We start from the raw sequence: 20,975 nt of genomic DNA, 5'->3' as shown, positions 1-20,975 counted from the left end.
GAGGCTGATGCAGTAATCCAGTCGGGATATGATGAGAGATTGTACCAACAAGGTAGTGGTTTGGATGGGGAGGAAAGGGAGGATCTTGGTGATGTTGTGAATGTGAGACCGGCAGGTTTTGGTGACGGACTGGATGTGTGGGGTGAATGAGAGAGCGGAGTCAAGGATGACACCAAGGTTGTGGGCTTGTGAGGCAGGAGGGATGGTAGTGCCGTCCACAAGGGAAAGTCATGGAGAGGACAGAGTTTGGAAGGGAAGATACAGAGATAAGGTAGCATGCTCCTGGTTGCCTTTTGGTGGTTTTTGTTGCTTTTTTATGGTACCTTAAGTGCTTATTATGTGTCAGGCTGGAAGTGCTGGCTGGGGGAGAGACACTGTGGATTGCCCAGTTGCAAACTGACATCGCTCCTGCAAAAACCCTTTAAGTGCTTGTTCTACTGGCAGTAGAAAATACCTTTCCCCTCTTAATCACTGGTGTCAGAGCAGAGCTCACTCGGAATGGGCTCCATGGGCAAGTGGTTCTCTGTGACAATGCCTCCCATGGATACAATCTCCCCATTGACAGCATCAAAGGACAGTGAGGGGACTGTGTGCAGTCGACTTGTGACTTGTTCACTTGCCGTGCGACCCAGAGTGAAGACATAGACAACCTATGCTTTATTATGACTTCTTATTTTGCTGCTGCCGCCACCTTCTCTGCAGTCCCTGCAGTCCCTTCAAGGCCCTGCTGAGAGCTCACCTCCTCCAGGAGGCCTTCCCAGACTGAGCCCCTTCCTTCCTCTCCCCCTCGTCCCCCTCTCCATCCCCCCATCTTACCTCCTTCCCTTCCCCACAGCACCTGTATATATGTATATATGGTTGTACATATTTATTACTCTATTTATTTATTTATTTACTTATTTATTTTACTTGTACATTTCTATCCTATTTATTTTATTTTGTTGGTATGTTTGGTTCTGTTCTCTGTCTCCCCCTTTTAGACTGTGAGCCCACTGTTGGGTAGGGACTGTCTCTATGTGTTGCCAATCTGTACTTCCCAAGCACTTAGTACAGTACTCTGCACATAGTAAGCGCTCAATAAATATGATTGATTGATTGATTGACTGCAGTCTTCGACTTCCTTTTGCTTTCATGACATCTCTACTTGGATATCTTGCTGTCATGTCTAAATTTAACATATTCAAAACAGAACTCCTCATATTCCCACCCAAACCCTGTCCTTTCCCATCACTGTAGACAGCACCACCATCCTCCCTGTCTCACAAACCCATACCCTGGCATTATCCTCAACTCATCTCTCTCATTCAACCCACATTTAGTCTGTCACCAAATCCTGTAGGTTCAACCATCACAACATTGCTAAAATCTTCCCTTTCCTCTCCATCCAAACTGCTAATCCACGCACTTATCTTATCCCACCTTGATTAGTGCATCACAGCCTCCTTGCAGACCTCCCAGCCTCCTGTTCCCCACTCCAATCCATACGTCACTCTGCTGCCCAGATCGTTTTTCTACAAAAGTCTTTAGACCATGTTTCCCCACTCCTCAAGAACCTCCAGTGGTTGCCTATCCACCTCCACAAATAGAAAGTCCTTACCATAGGCTTTAAGGCTCTCAATCATCTTGCCCCCTCCTACCTTACCTCACTGATCCTCTAATACAATCCAGCCCACACATTTTGCTCCTCTAATGCCAATCTACTCACTGTACCTGGATCTCATCCATCTCGCTGCCAACCTTTCGCCCACTTCCTGCCTCTGGCCTGGAATGCCCTCCCCTTTCATATCTGACAGACAATTGCTCTCCCCACCTTCAAAACCTTACTTAAACCACAACTCCTCCAAGAGGCCTTCCCCAGCTAAGCCCTCTTTTCCTCTTCTCCCACTCCCTTTGTTGCTACTGTACTTGGATTTGCACTCTTTATTCACACCGACAGCACTTACTCCTATATCTGTAATTTATTTATTTATTTACATTAATGTCTTTCTCCCCATAATGACTGTAAACTCATTGTAGGAAGGGATCATGTCTAGCAACTCTGTTATATTGTACTCTCCCAAGTGCTCAGTACAAGGTAAGCGCTCAATAAATACCATTGAATGATTGCTGCTCCAACCTTTTCGGCCGAAGTATCTTCTTGATACCCCTGCTCTGGGAACACCTGCTCACCATTCCAGCTAAAAGAATTTTTGTTTTGATTTATGGCCCTCAGACATAGCATATTTGGGGTGTAGGGCTCTTCAGTTGAGGTGGCTTGGCTGCCCATACTCTCAGGGCTTGGGACTGGTATACTGGGACACACACAGAAGAAACAATCCCTTCTCTAAAGATGCTCAAAATTTAATGGGGTATTTAACCCATGGGATAGCTAATGCATAATGGATGACTCTGTATTGGTCTTTCTAGATATACTGACACTTTGATAATCTTGCCGCTTGTGATGTCATCTTCATATCCACAAGTGGCAACCTCACAAAGGGTAAGAGTCTAATGTAAAATAATTATTGTATTCATCAAAGGCCTAGATGAAGGCAACATTTTTTGTACCCATCAGCAAGACCAGAGCAAATGTTTTCCTTTACTGGCTGCACCTCCAAGTGAAAATATTTCAACAATTGAAATGAAGACAAGAAATGACCGCTCAGATTATATAAACTAAAATTACATGCATTAGCTATGTTCAAGAAGAGGTGAATCACTGATCTATTAAACATAGCTGTGGTCAGGGGTGGATTAACACAAGGATTCACAGGGCTGAAACTCAGGAGCCCCAGACTAAGAGGGAACTTCTGAACACTCCCCAAAACAGCCCCTACCTGTTGAGAGCTGTCACTACTGCTCCAACCCCCATCCAAACCCACCCTAAAACCCAGCTGGATGGAAATGGCTTCTTCCCAATCACTTCTCCTTAGAGTTCCCTCATGCCCACCCGGGGGGCTCTGAAGCATGGCGTGCTGAAGCATGCATAGTCAAGGCCCCAATCAACTTGGCTCAGGAAACCCTAGCAAGTCGGGAAGGGGTGAAACACCTTCAGATCTCAAAGCGAGAAGTAGGGGAGAGGGAAAACACCCTCCTACGTTTCTTTTCCACGCCCCCAAAAACCCTTGGCTGAGTGGGAACTGACCCAGAGAGAGCTGGAGCCGCACCAGCTGTGGCTGGAGAAAGCCCCTGGACCACAGCCAAAATGCTGGTAACCCCACAGCAATGGCTAATAGCCCCATCAATGAAGAGTGACTAGTGATTGTTCATGGGAGGGTTGCCTGGGGCAGATACCTGTGAATAATCAGTATCCTTTGGGTAAGTTGAAGGGTGGAGGAAAATTTATTTGTCCCAGGCACTCAGGGATGTTAGCACAGCCTGGACCAAGGTCCACAATGAGCAAACTGAGTTTCTTTAAAAGACTGATTTTTGGGGTTCTATTATGTAAACGCATTACGTGAGAAAATGCAAGGTAAAACCTGCTGTAGCAATTTTGCGTCAACTTTAGTCTCACAAACTTCAGTCTTGCTTATTTTTTCTGGAGCCATTTCTCATACCACATACTAGATTTCTGTTTCCATATTTGGAAATCACCCTCTTCCACTTCCCAGCAGCTGAGGAAAAAAAAACATCCAGCTTAACTGCACCTGTGCTCTTGCATGATACCATTTAACGATATCCTAGTAAGTCTCAAACTGCGCCTGTCAAGAAAATGTTCAAAGGAGGTCCAGCTGGTGGGGCCCTTATGCTGGATCACCTAATTGGGCCAGCAAAACACAGAGGAAGTGGCATAATTTCTTCAGTGCCATACTGAAGACATTTAAGTGGAGAGAAAATATTTGACTTCTCACCACTGAACATCTCTCCACTTTACAGTGTTCATTTGAGAGGCATGGTGAACACTTGACTGTTCTGTCAATTTCCCTATAAATGCCACCTGAGAAATGCTAATCTCTTTCCCCACAGCCCTCATCCTCTGAAATCAACTTCATAAAAAGCACACCATCCTGGATAAAGTAGAGCAGAGCAATATGATCTCACATTTGATTGTTTTCCGGTATGCAGTTCAAACACTCCATAGGGACAAGAAGAATGCAGCAAGAATGTAGGAAGATTTAAACTCACTTTAAATCTCTATTAAGAGGTTACTGCTACGGTTTCAAGATGGCTAAATACCTGACATGTCAGTATGCTTAGAATTATAAGAAAATAGAGAAGCTTGTACACAGTAAAACAGAAAGCAAAGCAAAAGTGTGATTTCTAAAATGGGGACTTTTGTGAGCAGTTGCAGAAAGGAAGTAATTTAATGTACATTCAGAGATTGGGTCTGTGCCATATAAGGTGAAAAATGAAAACAGAAAGGGGAATTTGGACCCTGAAATGTGTGTCCTTATGGAAGCAGATAAGGTAGCTAGTGAAAAACCTCAGCAATGGAAAAGGGGTGGCTTCTAGGAGATTTTACTACCAAAGTATTCACATTTACTCAAAGACTGTGCAGAGCACTATAGGAAGCACTTGGCACAAGGAGCTTAAAATCTAGCAGGGAAGACAGACAAAATAATTTCTAGATTAGAGAAATTACCCAATAGTAGAGTACGAAGAATTACATGAACAAAAAGTTCAGCTGGATGTAGTGAGCGCAAAATTGCTAAGGGGATAATGGGAAAGTAGGGAAGAAGACGACATTCAGGGAAAGCCTCTTGGGAATAAGGGGGATTTCAGAAGCACTGTAAAAATGGAGTTGGCTCTGGTCTGGCAGATATGGAGAAGGAGGGACAGAAATAGAGGTAAAAGCCAGGAGCTGGAGATAGGAGAGTCCAGAATAACAACAATTATAATAATGATGATGATGACTTGCTTATTAAGCATATTTGTTAAACGCGTACTATGTGTCAGGCACTGTTCTAAACACAGGGGTAGATATAAGGTAATCAGGCTGGACACAGCCCATGTCCTACATGGGGCTCACAGTCTTAATCCCCATTTTAAAGATGAGGTAACAGAGGCCAGAACATAATAATAATAATAATGGTATTTGTTAAGGGCTTACTTTGTGCCAGGCTGGGATGGCAAAATCTGGAGTAAGCGCTGGGGTGGATATAAGCAAATTGGGTGGGACACAATCCCTGTCTCCTATAGGGTTCACAGTCTTAATCACCATATTACAGATGAGGTAACAGACCCAGAGAAATGAAGTTCATTCATTCATTCAGTCATATTTAGTAAGTGCTTACTATATAGCCCACTGTTGGGTAGGGACTGTCTCTATATGTTCCCAATTTGTACTTCCCAAGCGCTTAGTACAGTGCTCTGCACACAGTAAGCGCTCAATAAATACGATTGATGATGATGATGCAGAGCACTGTAAGTAGGGTTTGGGAGAGAAAAATATAACAATAAAACAGACTCCTTCCCTGTTCCCTGCCCACAATGTTCATTTCCCAATACATACTTAACATTCAATGAACACCCGTGACTTTGAAATTCTTGTATCCTGGCCCAGTGGAAGACCCTGCCATCAAATGGGGGTGATGAGAAGGAGGGAGCCTGAAAGGAAGGGAGTTACTCCCTTCTGCTGTGGAAGATGGTGAACAGATTTGTAGTTTTCTGGGGCAGAGAGCTTTGTAATAGGAAAGGGGCTCCCTCCCTTCTGCTGCCAAGCATCTCTGTTAACACCTGGAGCTGGAAGCCACAGCTGGCTTACACAAACGGGGGCTAAAACAAGCTCTGCTGCTCTCAAACAGTGACATTAATAATCACAAATACCGTATTTACACACTTTTTGGCCTCCATTTTTGCAGTCATAAAACAGTGGGGAGGCTATTATGGGGGGAAATGAATGTAGCAATAAAGGAGGGGGGAGAGGAGAGGGAGGAGGGGGGAGGAGGGAGGAGGAGGGAGGAGAAGGAGGAGGAGGGGGGGAAGAGGAAGAAGAGGAGGAGGATAAAAGGAAGGTAAGGCAAGACAGGAAACTGCTTCTCTTCTATTGCATTCATCCAAGTCCTACATACAATGGGCACTTAATAAATTAACTCTCCCTTGCTGGGCCAAACTATTCTTATCCTTCTGCTCCATATACCCCTCCACATATGCCAGATGATAATAATAATAATAATAATTTGATAAGCCCTTACTATTTGTCGGGCACTGTACTAAGCGCTGGGGTGGATCAATCAATCGTATTTATTGAGCGCTTACTGTGTACAGAGCACTGTACTACGCACTTGGGAAAGACAAGTTGGCAACATATAGAGACAGTCCCTGCCCAACAGTGGGCTCACAGTCTAGAACGGGGAGACAGAGAACAAAACATATTAACAAAATAAAATGAATAGAATAGATATGTACAAGTAAAATAGAGTAATAAATGTGTACAAACATATATACATATATACAGGTGCTGTGGGGAAGGGAAGGAGGTAAGACGGGGGGATGGAGAAGGCGGGCGAGGGGGAGAGGAAGGAGGGGGCTCAGTCTGGGAAGGCCTCCTGGAGGAGGTGAGTTCTCAGTAGGGCCTTGAAGGGAGGAAGAGAGCTAGCTTGGCGGATGTACGGAGGGAGGGCATTCCACGCCAGGGGGATGATGTGGGCCGGGTGTCGACAGCGGGACAGGCGAGAACGAGGCATGGTGAGGAGATTAGCAGCAGAGGAGCGGAGGGTGCGGGCTGGGCTGTAGAAGGAGAGAAGGGAGGTGAGGTAGGAGGGGGCGAGGTGATGGAGAGCCTTGAAGCCCAGGATGAGGAGTTTCTGCCTGATGCGCAGATTGACTGGTAGCCACTGGAGATTTTTGAGGAGGGGAGTAACATGCCCAGAGCGTTTCTGGACAAAGACAATCCGGGCAGCGGCATGAAGTATGGATTGAAGTGGGGAGAGACACGAGGATGAGAGATCAGAGAGAAGGCTGATGCAGTAGTCCAGACGGGATAGGATGAGAGCTTGAACGAGCAGGGCAGCGGTTTGGATGGAGAGGAAAGGGTGGATCTTGGCAATGTTGTGGAGCTGAGACCGGCAGGATTTGGTGACAGCTTGGATGTGAGGGGCAAATGAGAGAGCGGAGACGAGGACAACACCAAGGTTGCACGCTTGTGAGACGGGAAGGATGGTAGTGCCATCAACAGTGATGGGAAAGTCAGGGAGAGGGCACGGTTTGGGAGGGAAGACAAGGAGTTCAGTATTGGACATGTTGAGTTTTAGGTGGTGGGCAGACATCCAGATGGAGATGTCCTGAAGGCAGGAGGAGATGCGAGCCTGGAGGGAGGGGGAGAGAGCAGGGGCAGAGATGTAGATTTGCGTGTCATCAGCGTAGAGATGATAGTTGAAGCCGTGGGAGTGAATGAGGTCACCAAGTGAGTGAGTGTAGATCGAGAACACAAGGGGACCAAGGACTGAACCTTGGGGAACCCCCACAGTAAGGGGATGGGAAGGGGAGGAGGAGCCTGCAAAAGAGACTGAGAATGAACGACCGGAGAGAAAGGCCATGCTGCTTCTCAAGCAACAGTCACTCTCTCTACCCTCAAAGCTTTATTAAGGTCACAACTCCTCCAAGAGGCCTTCCCTTGATTAAGTCCTCTTTTCCCCAGCTCGCTTTCTCCTGTGCAGTCTATGCACTTGGATCTGTGACCTATGGGCATTTGATATTAATTATCAATTATGGTATTTGTTAAGCACTTACTATGTGCCTGGCACTGTACTAAGCACTGAGGTAGATACAAGCAAATAGGTTTGGACACAGTCCCTGTTCCATGTGGGGCTCACAGTCTCAATCCCCATTTTACAGATGAGGTAACAGGCACAGAAAAGTGAAGTGACTTGCTCAAGGTCACACAACAGACAAGTTGCAGAGCTGGAATTAGAACCCATGACTTTCTGACACCCAGGCATCATACCCCAATCCCATAGCACTTATGTACTATGTATTTATTCATTCAATCGTATTTTTTTTATTTTTTTTAAATATTTGTTAAGCGCTATGTGTGAAGCACTGTTCTAAGCACTGGGAGGATACAAGGTGATAAGGTTGTCCCACGTGGGGCTCACAGTCTTCATCTTCATTTTACAGGTGAGGTAACAGGCACAGAGAAGTTAAGTGGCTTGCCCAAGGTCACACAGCTGACAAGTGGCTGAGCCAGGATTCAAACCCAAGACCTCTGACTCCCAAGTCCACGCTCTTTACACTGAGCCACACTGCTTCTCTTGAGCCCTTATTTATTTATCTATTGAGCATTTATTGAGCACTTACTGCATGCAGAGCACTGTACTAAGCGCTTGGAAAGCACAATTCAGCAACAAAGAGAGACAATTCCTGCCCATAACGGGTTCACAGTCAAGAAGGGGGGAGCAGACACCAAAACAAGTAAACAGGCATCAATAGCATCAATATAAATAGAATTATAAATATATATACACATCAAAACAAGTAAACATGCATTAATATAAAAAGAATTATAGATATGTACATATGCATCATATATGTTTATAAAATGTATATTTAATGGTATTTGTTAAGCGCTTAGTATGCATCAAACACTGTTCTAAGCACTGGGGAAGGAACAAGTTAACTACATTGGACACAGTTCCTGCTCTGCATGGGGTTGACAGTCTAAGTAGGCTATATGTAATATACATTTATGTATTATAAATTATTTATGTTAAAGTCTGTCTCCCCCTCTAGACTGTACGCTCGTTATGGGCAGGGAACGTGCCACCTAATTTCCCATGCAGTGAGTTCAGTGCTCTGCATATAGTAAACACTGGATAAATACCATTGATTTATTGATGGAGTCTACTTCTACTCCCCTGACCCATGGCAGTTTTAGGAGTTAACTACATCACCTGCTCTATTCTGTTCTCTCCCTTCTGCTCTTCTTGTCCTTTGGTCCAGGGCTGTCACTGCTTACAATAAAGGGGTACAAAAACTGTATTTCCTACTCAAAAATCAAAATGAGGCAATTAGGTGAATACATATGATACAGAACCTCATTTCTCCCGTAAATGTTTTGCTGACTTACTGTGAATGGTTATAAAGCCACCTTGAATTTGCATAGTACATTGATTTTTCCAAAGCATTTCTAAACCAGTGATCACACTTAATCCTCACAACATCTTTATGTTCCAGAGAGAAGCAGGAGCACAAAGGTTAAGAAACTCAATGATTTTAGGGAATTAATCTTCTTGAACCACTTCACAAAATAAGGATATTTTCCACCATTTACTTTTCCATACACTCAGTGAATGAAAAGATAGCTTGCTACATAATTATAGATCGTAAATTCCTTGAAGGGATACAAGACTGTCACCAATTCAGTTTTTCTGTAAATTCCCCCAAAGTCTATGACAGCATGGAACAATACTAGAGGCACTCAAATTGTAGTGATGATGATACAAGAGGTAAGAGCACCTAAATGAAAACAATTCAGAGAGAATACATGCAGAGAATTTATAGATAACCATATAACAGATACAGTTTTAATAATAATAATTATGGTATTTGTTAAGCACTGTCTATGTGCCGAGCACTGTACTAAGCACTGGGGTAGATACAAGGCAATCAGATTGTCCCATGGGGGGGCTCACAGTTTTAATCCCCATTTTACAGATGAGGTAACAGGCACAGGGAAGTTAAGTGGCTTGCCCAAAGTCACACAGCAGACGAGTGGCGGAGGCGGGATTAGAACCCACGACCTCCAACTCCCAAGCCCTTGCCAGTTTTCTTCTCCCAATATAACAAAAGGATTACCAGATGGTAATAATAACAATTGTGGCATTTCTTAAACACTATGTGCCAAATACTGGGCTAAGCACTGGGGTAGAGACAATCAAATCAGGCAGAATCCCTGTCCAACAGGGGATTCTCAGTCTACTTGGGAAGGCGTCCAGGCATTAAATCCCCATTTTATAGATGAAGAAATGGGTACCCAGAGAAGTGACTTGCCCAAGGTCATACAGCAGACAAGTGGCGGAGGCGGGATTAGAACCCACCTCCTCTGACTCTCCACCAGGCCATGGTTTGCTTCTCCTAAAAAATTTCGAAACAAAAGATAATGCATTTTAGTTGTAAAAACGTTAACACAAGAATCACAAATGTGCTAGAACCAAGGAGGCCAGGTAACAAAAGTGTTCTGGACCCACATTCTGTCTCTGGCCTGGAAATCCCCCTCTCTTCTTATCTGACAGTTGATCGCTCTCCCCACTGTCCAAACCTATTATTAAAAGAACATCCCCACCAAGGCCTTCTTCAACTAAGTTCTCATTTCCACTTTACCCAATCCCTTCTGCATTCCCTTTGCATTGGGATTTGCACCCTTTATTTACCCCTCTCTCAGCCCCACAGCATTTATGTCCATATCTGTAATTTATTTATATTAATGTCTGCATCCCCCTCTGGGCTATAAGCTCGTTGTGGGCAGGGAACGTGTCTACCAACTCAGTTGTACTGTAGCGTCCCAAGCTCTTTGTACAGTGCTCTGCAAACAGTAAGCACTCATTAAATATAATTGAGTTTTTCATTATTTGTAGTGAAAATGTATTATAAAATATACCAGACCATTTGGGCCTCAATGTTATTCGTTATAGTGGTATTCGTTAAGTGCTATGTGTCAAGCACTGTACTAAGCCCTGGGATATATCCAAGATCATCAGAACTCACATGAGGTTCACAGAACAAGTCTTGAAGTTAAGCAACTTGCCCAAGTTCACAGAGAAGATAAGAGAAGCAGTATGGCTCAGTGGAAAGAGCACGAGCTTTGGAGCCAGAGATCATGGGTTCAAAACTTGGCTCCGCCAATTGTCAGCTGTGTGACTTTGGGCAAGTCACTTAACTTCTCTGGGCCTCAGTCACCTCATCTGGAAAATGGGGATTAAGACTGTGAGCCCCCCGTGGGACAACCTGATCACCTTGTAACCTCTCCAGCACTTAGAACAGTGCTTTGCACATAGTAAGCACTTAATAAATGCCATTATTATTATTATTATTATTGTGACAGAACCAGGATTAGAATTGAGGTCCTCTGACTCCTAAGCCCATGCTCGTTCCACTAGGCCACAGTGACCTACTTTAATAATCAATTATTTTCTGCACATCTGAGATAAAAATAAATTCAAAATCGTGACATAAACCATGGAGTTATTTTAGGAAACAACCAACACTCAAGCAAAAGAAACTGAAAACTTTAAAAATTCAGTAAACTGAAAAAATGGGTTAAAACCATTTTGATTCAGACTAAAGAGGAGGTGGTCTGTATCACTGTGAACTGCTGACTTTTAATATGTTATTTTATTTCAATATTGTGACAGTGTATTTCCCTGGGTGGCTGGGTTTGCCCATGTATTTCTATGTATTTCCATGTGGGATGCTGAACTTCATCTTAACTCCCAGCCCTCGTTATCTACCCTTTTCTCTGTTTCTTTCAATGTGACTGAAAAGTTTGTCTCTTGCTCCCCTGCTGAGTCCCCACACATAACCTAAATGCTCTTCTAGTAGACTAGCTGAGGCTTTGTTCATCGGAGTAATCCAAAAATCCCACTTCAGAACAAAATCTGTCTTCCTTCAATAACCCTACAGAGAGGAAGTGGAGGAAGTAACGGAGTAAATTCCAAGTCCAAATTACCATGTATTTCGGATGAAGTGTGAAGTAATGTGACTTTATTAACTGCTTTATCCAAGACTATGTCCGAGATGCTCGGCCCTTTGCTTTGTAACTCTTTGCTAATGTAGAAATATGGTAAAGGGACAATATATGTTGCCAACTTGTACTTCCCAAGCGCTTAGTACAGTGCTCTGCACACAGTAAGCGCTCAATAAATACGATTGATTGATTGACAATATCAGGTGCCAATACAGAAATACGGTAAGAAAGGGTATGATGAGCCTTTGTAAAATTGTAATTTCTACAGATCTGAGCATATAATTCCTAGACTGATCCAAACCAAAGTTCCTTGGAACAGTCAAAGAGAATTCAATTCAAATACAAAAAGAAAACCTCTTTTCTTTTCTCTATTATAGCCGGGAGGCACACAATCACCCTCGTCACCAGTTGCTAACTGAAAATTCAAGTGGCTTAAGACTAACCATAAGAAGCCACCACATGCATGGTTAACAAGAAACAAAGCAATGTATTCTCTCTCTGGACAGAACTTCTACTTAGCAGCTGAAACTTTTGAAAAGCTATGTCAAAAATGTGGGGGGGGGGGGTGTGAAAAAGTGAAACTAGGAATAGTGAGATACAGTTTTAAGCCTTCCAAATACAGATGAGATGCAGTTATATTTCATATCCAGAAGCAGTTCCATTCCCATAAAATGGCAACAACTTGACATCTCTTTGAACCAGTAACCTCTAATACCGGAAATTGAAATAAGGCCTCTAAAGGAGGTCTTCTCAAACATGGACATCCCCGTCCCTTTCCTGTACTAAAACAAAGGCAAACAGGAATCAAATATTTCAAGCGGAAGACTCAACTCGAGAATTTCAGAAGCTGCTTTGATATGGGAAAAAATCTTTTACTGATATCCGTAACTTTTAGGTTTATTATTCCACCAATGGGGCCTGACACACACCAACTTATTCTCTAAGGTTAACATAGAAACATTAGCAGGCACATTAACACTCAGCCCACTAAAGCCTCCAATTGCACTAAGTGGTAGCCTGGTGAGTTCCGTGACAGCCTGCCATACAGGCTGGATGTCATTTTACCAAATGGTGCCACCTGCCACCCAAGTAATACAGCCTTATTATTTTTTACTAACCCAGCTCTCCCCTCTTCCCAACCTTTCAGCCCCATTTGCCTCACCCCAGTGGCTTTTAAGACACTGCCTCCATGTCTACCTTTCAGAACCCCCAACTTCTCTTCTCCCGGGAGAGAAGGAGCATGGCCTAGTGGATAGAGCATGTCCCGGAGTACAAAGGACCTCGGCTCTAATCCCAACTCTGCCACCTGTGTGACCTCAGGCAAATCACTTGCCCTCTCTGGGCCTCAGTCACCTCCTCTGAAAAAATGGGGATCAAGACTAGGAGCCCATGTGGACATGGACTGTGTCCAACACAATTACCTTGTAGCTACTCCAGAGCTTAGTGGAGAGCCTGGCACATAGTAAGCATTTAATGCCAAATTAAAAAAAAAAAAAAAAAGAAAAGGCACCCTAATACTAATTATCAAATCTACCCACCACAGACTGAGTTACTTCTAAATATGCAAGTCTGTACTCTAGGCAAACAAATCACATCCTGCAGTACCTAATATGTGTGACTAATCAGGGGATGAAAATCTTATTCATTCAATCATCTCTATCACACACTTAATGTGTGCAGAGAACTGAACTAAGTCCTTAGGAGAGTACAATATAACAATAAACAGATACATTCCCTGCCCACAAGTAGTTTACAGTCTAGAGATGGGGACACAGATATCAATACAAATAAATAAATTACAGACATGTACTTGAGTGCTGTGGGGCTGGGAGAGGGGAAGAACCAAGGAAGCGAGTCAGAGTTTCGCAGAAGGGAGTGGGAGAAGAGGAAAGGAGGGGTTTAGTCTGGGAAGGCCTCTTGGAGGAGATATACTTTCAATAAGGCTTTGAAGGTGGGGAGAGCAATTGTCAGATTTGAGGAAGGAGGGCACTCCAGGCCAGAGGCAGGATGTGGGCTAGGCATCAGTGGTGAGATAGGCAAGATCGAGGCACAGTGAAAAGGTTAGCACTAGAGGAGCAAAGCATGTAGACTGGGTTGTAGGAGGAGAGTAGTGAGGTGAGGTAGGAGGGGCCACAGTGATGAACTGCTTTAAAGCCAATGGTGAGTAGTGTGTAGCAAAGGATTCTGGAGTGTGGGAGGTTTGACCTGGGAAATAATAATGATGGTATTTGTTAAGCACTTACTATGTGCCAAGCACCGTTCTAAGCACTGGGGCAAATACAAGATAATTAGGTTGTCCCATGTGGGGCTCAGTCTTAATCCCCATTTTACAGATGAGGTAACTGAACACAGAGAAGTTAAGTACCTCAGTTAAGTGCCCAAAGTCACACAGCTGACAATTGGTGAAGCCACAATTAGAACTCGTGACCTCTGACTCCCAAGCCTGTGCTCTTCTCACTAAGCCACACTCCTTCTCAGTGAGTGGGGATATCCCTATCATCCTCAGTCCAAAACATTCCCAACAGAATTCTTCCCCAGTGTGGAGCCAACATATGACTCTACACCTATCTCCTCACACTGCCTGAACCAAGGGCAAATACTGACTTCTGAGACAATCTCTCCCATTCTCTGCTCAACTGCCCCAAAGATGGGACAAATGTTCCCACCCTTAAACACCTGTCAGACTCTCCTCCCACCTACCTTCCTGTCTTCTTGCTCCTGCTGAATTGCAATTGATAAGACATTCGGTACGTACTGTGATATGACCCAATAAGTTTATGAGTAACATATGGAAATAAGTCAAAATGAGAACATACTTGTTCTTGCATTAACTAACATATTAATAGGCATGTCTTTTCTTTACAGAGTTCTAGATTATTCTATAATGCTGATGTAATAAAGTTTTATTAGTGAATTTCAGGGTAACATTATCTTCTTCAAAGTCCCTGTTTTTTCTCATAGCAGTTACACTCTAGGATTAAGTGATCATGGAAATCAATTGAGGTTATGTATAATTTCCCCACTTTTTTTTAAACCCAAGACATTTTTATATCTCCTTTTTCTTTAATTCCAGTGCTATGCCTACATTCATTCTCACTGACAAGACACCAAGAGCTCCTCCTATCTTTCATAGGTGTGAACATACCTAATTAGGCAGCAAAATGCACCTTGGCTTCTACCCAGTTTCACTTCCAAGACATGATTCTACAAGGAATGCCCCACCTGGCTAGTGGAGGAAGAGGCATGCCACCCAAACTTAATAATTCTGGCATTTGTTGAGCACTTGCACCTTGGCTATTACCCAGTTTCACTTAAAAGACATGATTCTACAAGGAATGCCCCACCTGGCTAGTGGAGGAAGAGGCATGCCACCCAAACTTAATAATTCTGGCATTTGTTGAGCACTTATGTGCCAGGCGCTGGGGTGGATAGAAGCAAATCTAGACTATGAGCCTGTTGTTGGGTAGGGACTGTCTCTATATGTTGCCGACTTGTACCTCCCAAGCGCTTAGTACAGTGCTCTGCACACGGTAAGTGCTCAATAAATACGATTGAATGAATGAAATTGGGTTGGACACCAACTTCCTCCAATGAAAGTCAATATTGGGTTGGTTTTGCTTTTATTTACCAATTAAGGATAATAACAACAATAATGATAACGATAGTATTTGTTAAGCACTTACTACGTGCCAAGCACTGTTCTAAGCACTGGGGAAGTGGCTCTCAGAAGCTCCTCATTTGGCAACCACTTTACTACAATGGGAACTGAATTTGGCTCTGGGGAGAATGGAAAAGCCCTCAACTGGAACAATTATTTATATAATTTACAAAGCTCCCCATGCAAAAGTTTCCTGTGTTCTGTGCCAAGAGGAAATGGTCCTTACATACATTATGTATAACAGCTCATAAAATAAAAATGAACTAATTAAAGGTGAGAGAATCATGGCACCAGGGTTAGGAGAGGAAACGCTTCAACTTCTTTTCGGCAAAAATGCTGAAAAGGATTATAGACTGTCCCCAAGTGGGGTGGATGTGTGAGTGGCTGTGTGCATGGCTTTGCCAGGAAAAGGGAAGATGGACTGAAGACAGGCCCCAAGAGAGACTCCAACACCCAAAAAAAGCCTCTGTTAACACCTGGGGAAGACTTCACCTGGAGTTAATTCTGGGGTGCCCACCTGAAAACAGAGTCATCACAGAGACGGTGATGAAATCATTTTTTCTGCAGGCTTAGAGATGCTCCCATGAACCTGAGTTCCTGGGCCAGAGGAATGGCCCAGCACTTTTCATCTCCAGAAGTGGAGATACAGAGTGGGAAAGACTAATGTGGAGAGTTCTTGAGGAGTCAACAAGAGACCAAAGAGGCTGGAATGCCTAAAGCCATTAATAGTAAACCGTAATTGTAGTATTTGTTATGCCCTTATCATGTGCCAGGCACTACTTGTATATACTTGTACAGATTTATCACTCTATTTTACTTGTACATATTCACTATTCTAGTTATTTTGTTAAAGCTGTGCTTATAGCTATAATTCTATTCATTCTGATGGTTTTGACACCTGTCTACATGTTTTGTTTTGTTGTCTGTCTCCCCCTTCTAGACTGTGAGCCAGTTGTTGGGTACGGACCGTCTCTATATGTTGCCGACTTGTACTTCCCAAGCGCTTAGTAGAGTGCTCTGCAAACAGTAAGCACTCAATAAATACGATTGAATGAATGAATACAAGATAATCAGACCCACATGGGACTCACAGACTAAGAGGAAAAAGACGTGCTGAATCCCCATTTGCAGATGAGGGAACTACGGCACAGAGAAGTTTAGTGACTTGCCCAAGGTCACCCAGAAGACAAGTGGCAGAGCCAGGATTAGAATCCAGTTCCTCTGAATCCAGGTCCATGTGTTTTCCTTTAGGCCAGGCTGAGTCTGCTTACAGAAGAAACATCTGAGACCAGGGATGGGCAGAGTGACCTAAGTACTGCAGAAATCGGCCCAGTGGAAACATCACAGACCTTGGTTTTAGAGGACATGGGTTCTACTTCTGGATCCACCACTTGTCTTCACAGATCCCGTCTTCTCCTGGTTCTCCTCTTATCTCTCCCATTGTTCATTCTCAGTATCTTTTGCAGGCTCCTCCTCCCCCTCCCATCCCCTTACTGTGGGGGTTCCTCAAGGTTCGGTTCTTAGTCCCCTTCTGTTCTCGATCTACACTCACTCCCTTGGTGACCTCATTCGCTCCCACAGCTTCAACTATCATCTCTACGCTGATGACACCCAAATCTACATCTCTGCCCCTGCTCTCTCCCCCTCCCTCCAGGCTCGCATCTTCTCCTGCCTTCAGGACATCTCCATCTGGATGTCTGCCCGCCACCTAAAACTCAACATGTCCAAGACTGAACTCCTTGTCTTCCCTCCCTGCCCTCTCCCTGACTTTCCCATCACCATTGACGGCACTACCATCCTTCCCGTCTCACAAGCCCGCACCCTTGGTGTCATCCTCGACTCCGCTCTCTCGTTCACCCCTCACATCCAAGCCGTCACCAAATCCTGCCGGTCTCAGCTCCGCAACATTGCCAAGATCCGCCCTTTCCTCTCCATCCAAACCGCTACCCTGCTTGTTCAAGCTCTCATCCTATCCCATCTAGATTACTGTATGAGCCTCCTCTTCGATCTCCCATCCTCTTGCCTCTCCCCACTTCAATCCATACTTCACGCCGCTGCCTGGATTATCTTTGTCCAGAAACGCTCTGGGCATGTTACTTCCCTCCTCAAAAGTCTCCAGTGGCTACCAATCAACCTATGCATCAGGCAGAAACTCCTCACCCCCGGCTTCAAGGCTCTCCATCACCTCGCCCCCTCCGGCCTCACCTCCTTTCTCTCCTTCTACAGCCCAGCCCGCACCCTCCGTTCTTCTGCCGCTAATCTCCTCACTGTGCCTCGTGCTCGCCTGTCCCGCCATCGACCCCCGGCCCATGTCATCTCCCTGGCCTGGAATGCCCTCCCTCCCGACATCCGCCAAGCTAGCTCTCTTCCTCCATTCAAGGCCCAGAGAGCTCACCTCCTCCAGGAGGCCTTCCCAGACTGAGCCCCTTCTTTCCTCTCCCCCTCCTTCCCCTCTCCATCCCCCCCGCCTTACCTCCTTCCCTTCCCCACAGCACCTGCATATATGTATATATGTTTGTACATATTTATTACTCTATTTATTTTACTTGTACATACCTATTCTATTTATTTTATTTTGTTAATACGTTTGGTTTTGTTCTCTGTCTCCCCCTTCTAGACTGTGAGCCCACTGTTGGGTAGGGACCGTCTCTATATGTTGCCAACTTGTACTTCCCAAGTGCTTAGTACAGTGCTCTGCACACAGTAAGTGCTCAATAAATACGATTGATTGATTGATTGAATGTCTGCTGTGTGATCCTGGATGAGTCACTTCACTGCCCTGTGCCTCAGTTTCCTCATCTGTAAAATGAGGAATAACTGTCCTTTCTATTTACCGGTTTCTTTTTTTTTAAGTGATATTTGTTAAGCACTTACTAAGTGCCAGGCACTGTACTAAGTGCCGAGGTAGAAACAAGCTAATCAGGTTGGACACAGTCCATGTCCCACATGAGGCTCGCAGTCTAAGTATGAGGGAGAACAGGTACTGAATCCCCATTTTACAGTTGAGAAAACTGAGGTACAGAGAAGTTGTCCAAGTCCAAGACCTTGTCCAAGGTCACACAGGAAGGAATTAGCAGAGACAGGATTAGAACTCAGGTCCTCTGACTTTCAAGCCCATGCTCTTTCTATTAGTTGACTTTCTCAAGATCAAATAGTATCTACCCCAGCAGTTAGAACAGTGCTTGGCACAAAGTGCTTAAATACCACAATAATAATAATAATAATGATGGCATTTATTAAGCGCTCACTATGTGCAAAGCACTGTTCTAAGCACTGGGGCGGTTACGAGGTGATCAGGTTGTCTCACGGGGGGCTCACAGTCTTCATCCCCATTTTACAGATGAGGTAACTGAGGCACAGAGAAGTTAAGTGTCTTGCCCAAAGTCACACAGCTGACAAGTGGCGGAGCTGGGATTTGAACTCCTGACCTCTGACTCCAAAGCCCGTGCTCTTTCCACTGAGCCACACTACTTCCCAATGGAAAAGAGCATGGGCTTTGGAGTCAGAGGTCATGGGTTCAAATCCCAGCTCCGCCAATTGTCAGCTTTGTGACTTTGGGCAAATCACTTCACTTCTCTGGGCCTGTTCCCTCATCAGTAAAATGAGGATGAAGACTGTGAGCCCCATGTGGGACAACTTAATTACCTTGTCTCTCCCCCAGCGCTTAGAACAGTGCTTGGCACACAGTAAGCACTTAACAAATACCATCATTATTAGAGAAACAGCATGTCTCAGTGGAAAAAGTACAGGCTAGGGAGTTAGAGGTCATGGGTTCAAATCCCAGCTCTGCCAATTGTCAGCTGTGTGACTTTGGGAAAGTCATTTAACTTCTCTGCCTCATCTGTAAAATGGGAATTAAGACTGGGAGCCCCCCGTGGGACAACCTGATCACCTTGTAACCTCCCCAGTGCTTAGAACAGTGCTTTGCACATAGTAAGCGCTTAATAAATGCCATCATTATTATTATTATTATTATTATTAATTTTTATGGTATTTTTAAGCACTTACTATGTGACAAGCACCATACTAAGCACTGAGGTAGATACAAGTTAATCAGGTTGGACACAGTCCCTGTCCCACATGGGGCTCACAATCTTAATCCCCATTTTACAGATGAAATAACAGACACAGAGACTTGAAGTGACTTGCCCATGGTCAGACAGCACATAAGTGGGTGACCAGGAATTAGAATCCAGGTCCTTCTGATGCCCAGGCCTATGCTCTAACCACTAGGCCAGCTGCATCTCTTATTATTAGCATTACTTGGACAATGAAGCCCAATGTGGGTCAGGGATTGTGTTCATCCTGACTATCCTCTATCGATCTTAGTACAGTGTCTGGCACATAACAGCATTTAACTCAATCATTATTATTACTTATAAGATGTGAATGTTACATATGTGTGCCTATGAAACATAGGGAGCGAAAAAAAGTGGGACACTAAATCGGGCCTCCTGGCTCAGCTCTCTGGCTTGCTCCTGAGCAGTAGGGGCTTGCTGTGCTTGGCTTTTCTTGTTCTGGTATCCTGCTGTCTAGCAGCTGGCTATTCAAGGGGGGGGGGGTTTGGAGGCGAAAGGTGCAGGAAAGAAAGGAGATCAACAGGAGTCTACTGGCTAAGCCTGATTCTCTCACCTCACCCTGAGGTTCACTTAGCTGGCAAATACACCTTACTGTAATCCATCTAATGTCTAACGGCCTACTGAGTCAGCAGCATGGCCTAGTGGATAGAGCATGGACGTGGGAGCCAGGAGGACCTGAATTCTAACCTCGGCTCCACTACATGTCTGCTGGGACCCTGAGCAAGTCAGTTCACTTCTTTGTACCTCAGTGGTCTCAACTGTAAATTGGAGATTAAGACTGTGAACCTTATGTGGGACAGGGACTGTGTCCAAGCTGGTCAGGTTGTATCTACCCCAGAGCTCAGAACAGTGTTCGACACATAGTAATATTATTATTATTATTACTGAGTCCGAGCGTTGGGGGTTACTGCTGCGGATGGAAGCCCATACCATGGTTAAAGTTTAAGTGAGGCTTCAGACAAAGATCATATGCTTTGAAAGTGTGTCTGTCTCTACCTCTCTTACAGACACACACACACACTTCTGTCACATTCCCTAATGGGAAGCAGCGTGGCTCAGTGGAAAGAGCCCGGGCTTTGGAGTCAGAGGTCATGAGTTCAAATCCTGGCTCCGCCAATTGCCAGCTGTGTGACTTTGGGTAAGTCACTTAACTTCTCTGTGCCTCAGTTACCTCATCTGTAAAATGGGGATTAAGACTGTAAGCCCCCAGTGGGACAACCTGATCACCTTGTTTCCTTCCCAGCGCTTAGAACGGTGCTTTGCACATAGTACGCACTTAATAAATGCCATCATTATTATTATCTATATGTAAAAGGTTGTGTTTTAATTTTTAGTGTTATCAATAGTTATAAAATTTAGTTTGTTGATAAAAATTCAGATTTTACACTTCCTCAATGTAACCCTGAAATAAGTGTGCCGTGTTTAAATCCATAATTAAAGCAAAATGTTTTCTACAAATATCTGGTGTTTACATCACCCCAAGAAAAGCTAACAAAGAGGAAAAAAAATATTAACTGGTGATATTCTGTACGGAAGAAATATCAATCTTTCCTATTCCTAGTTTTACTTCATTAGGCACCAAAACAAAAAGGGATTAAATTAAAATCCTTAAAAGTAAAAGCATCAGCATTAGTAG

The 20,975-nt window shown here is 44.2% G+C and overlaps 1 protein-coding gene across 5 annotated transcripts in view; it reads right to left on the bottom strand.

The window, feature by feature from the left end:
• The window catches only part of RAPGEF6 (Rap guanine nucleotide exchange factor 6), a 295,383-nt gene that overhangs the window by 260,239 nt on the left and 14,169 nt on the right, over positions 1 to 20,975 (bottom strand). The window lies entirely within an intron of this gene.

The sequence above is a fragment of the Tachyglossus aculeatus genome, chromosome X1 (genome assembly GCF_015852505.1).
Source record: "Tachyglossus aculeatus isolate mTacAcu1 chromosome X1, mTacAcu1.pri, whole genome shotgun sequence".
Classification (NCBI taxonomy): Eukaryota; Metazoa; Chordata; class Mammalia; order Monotremata; family Tachyglossidae; genus Tachyglossus; species Tachyglossus aculeatus.
This window is presented reverse-complemented; position numbering and strand designations above follow the sequence as displayed.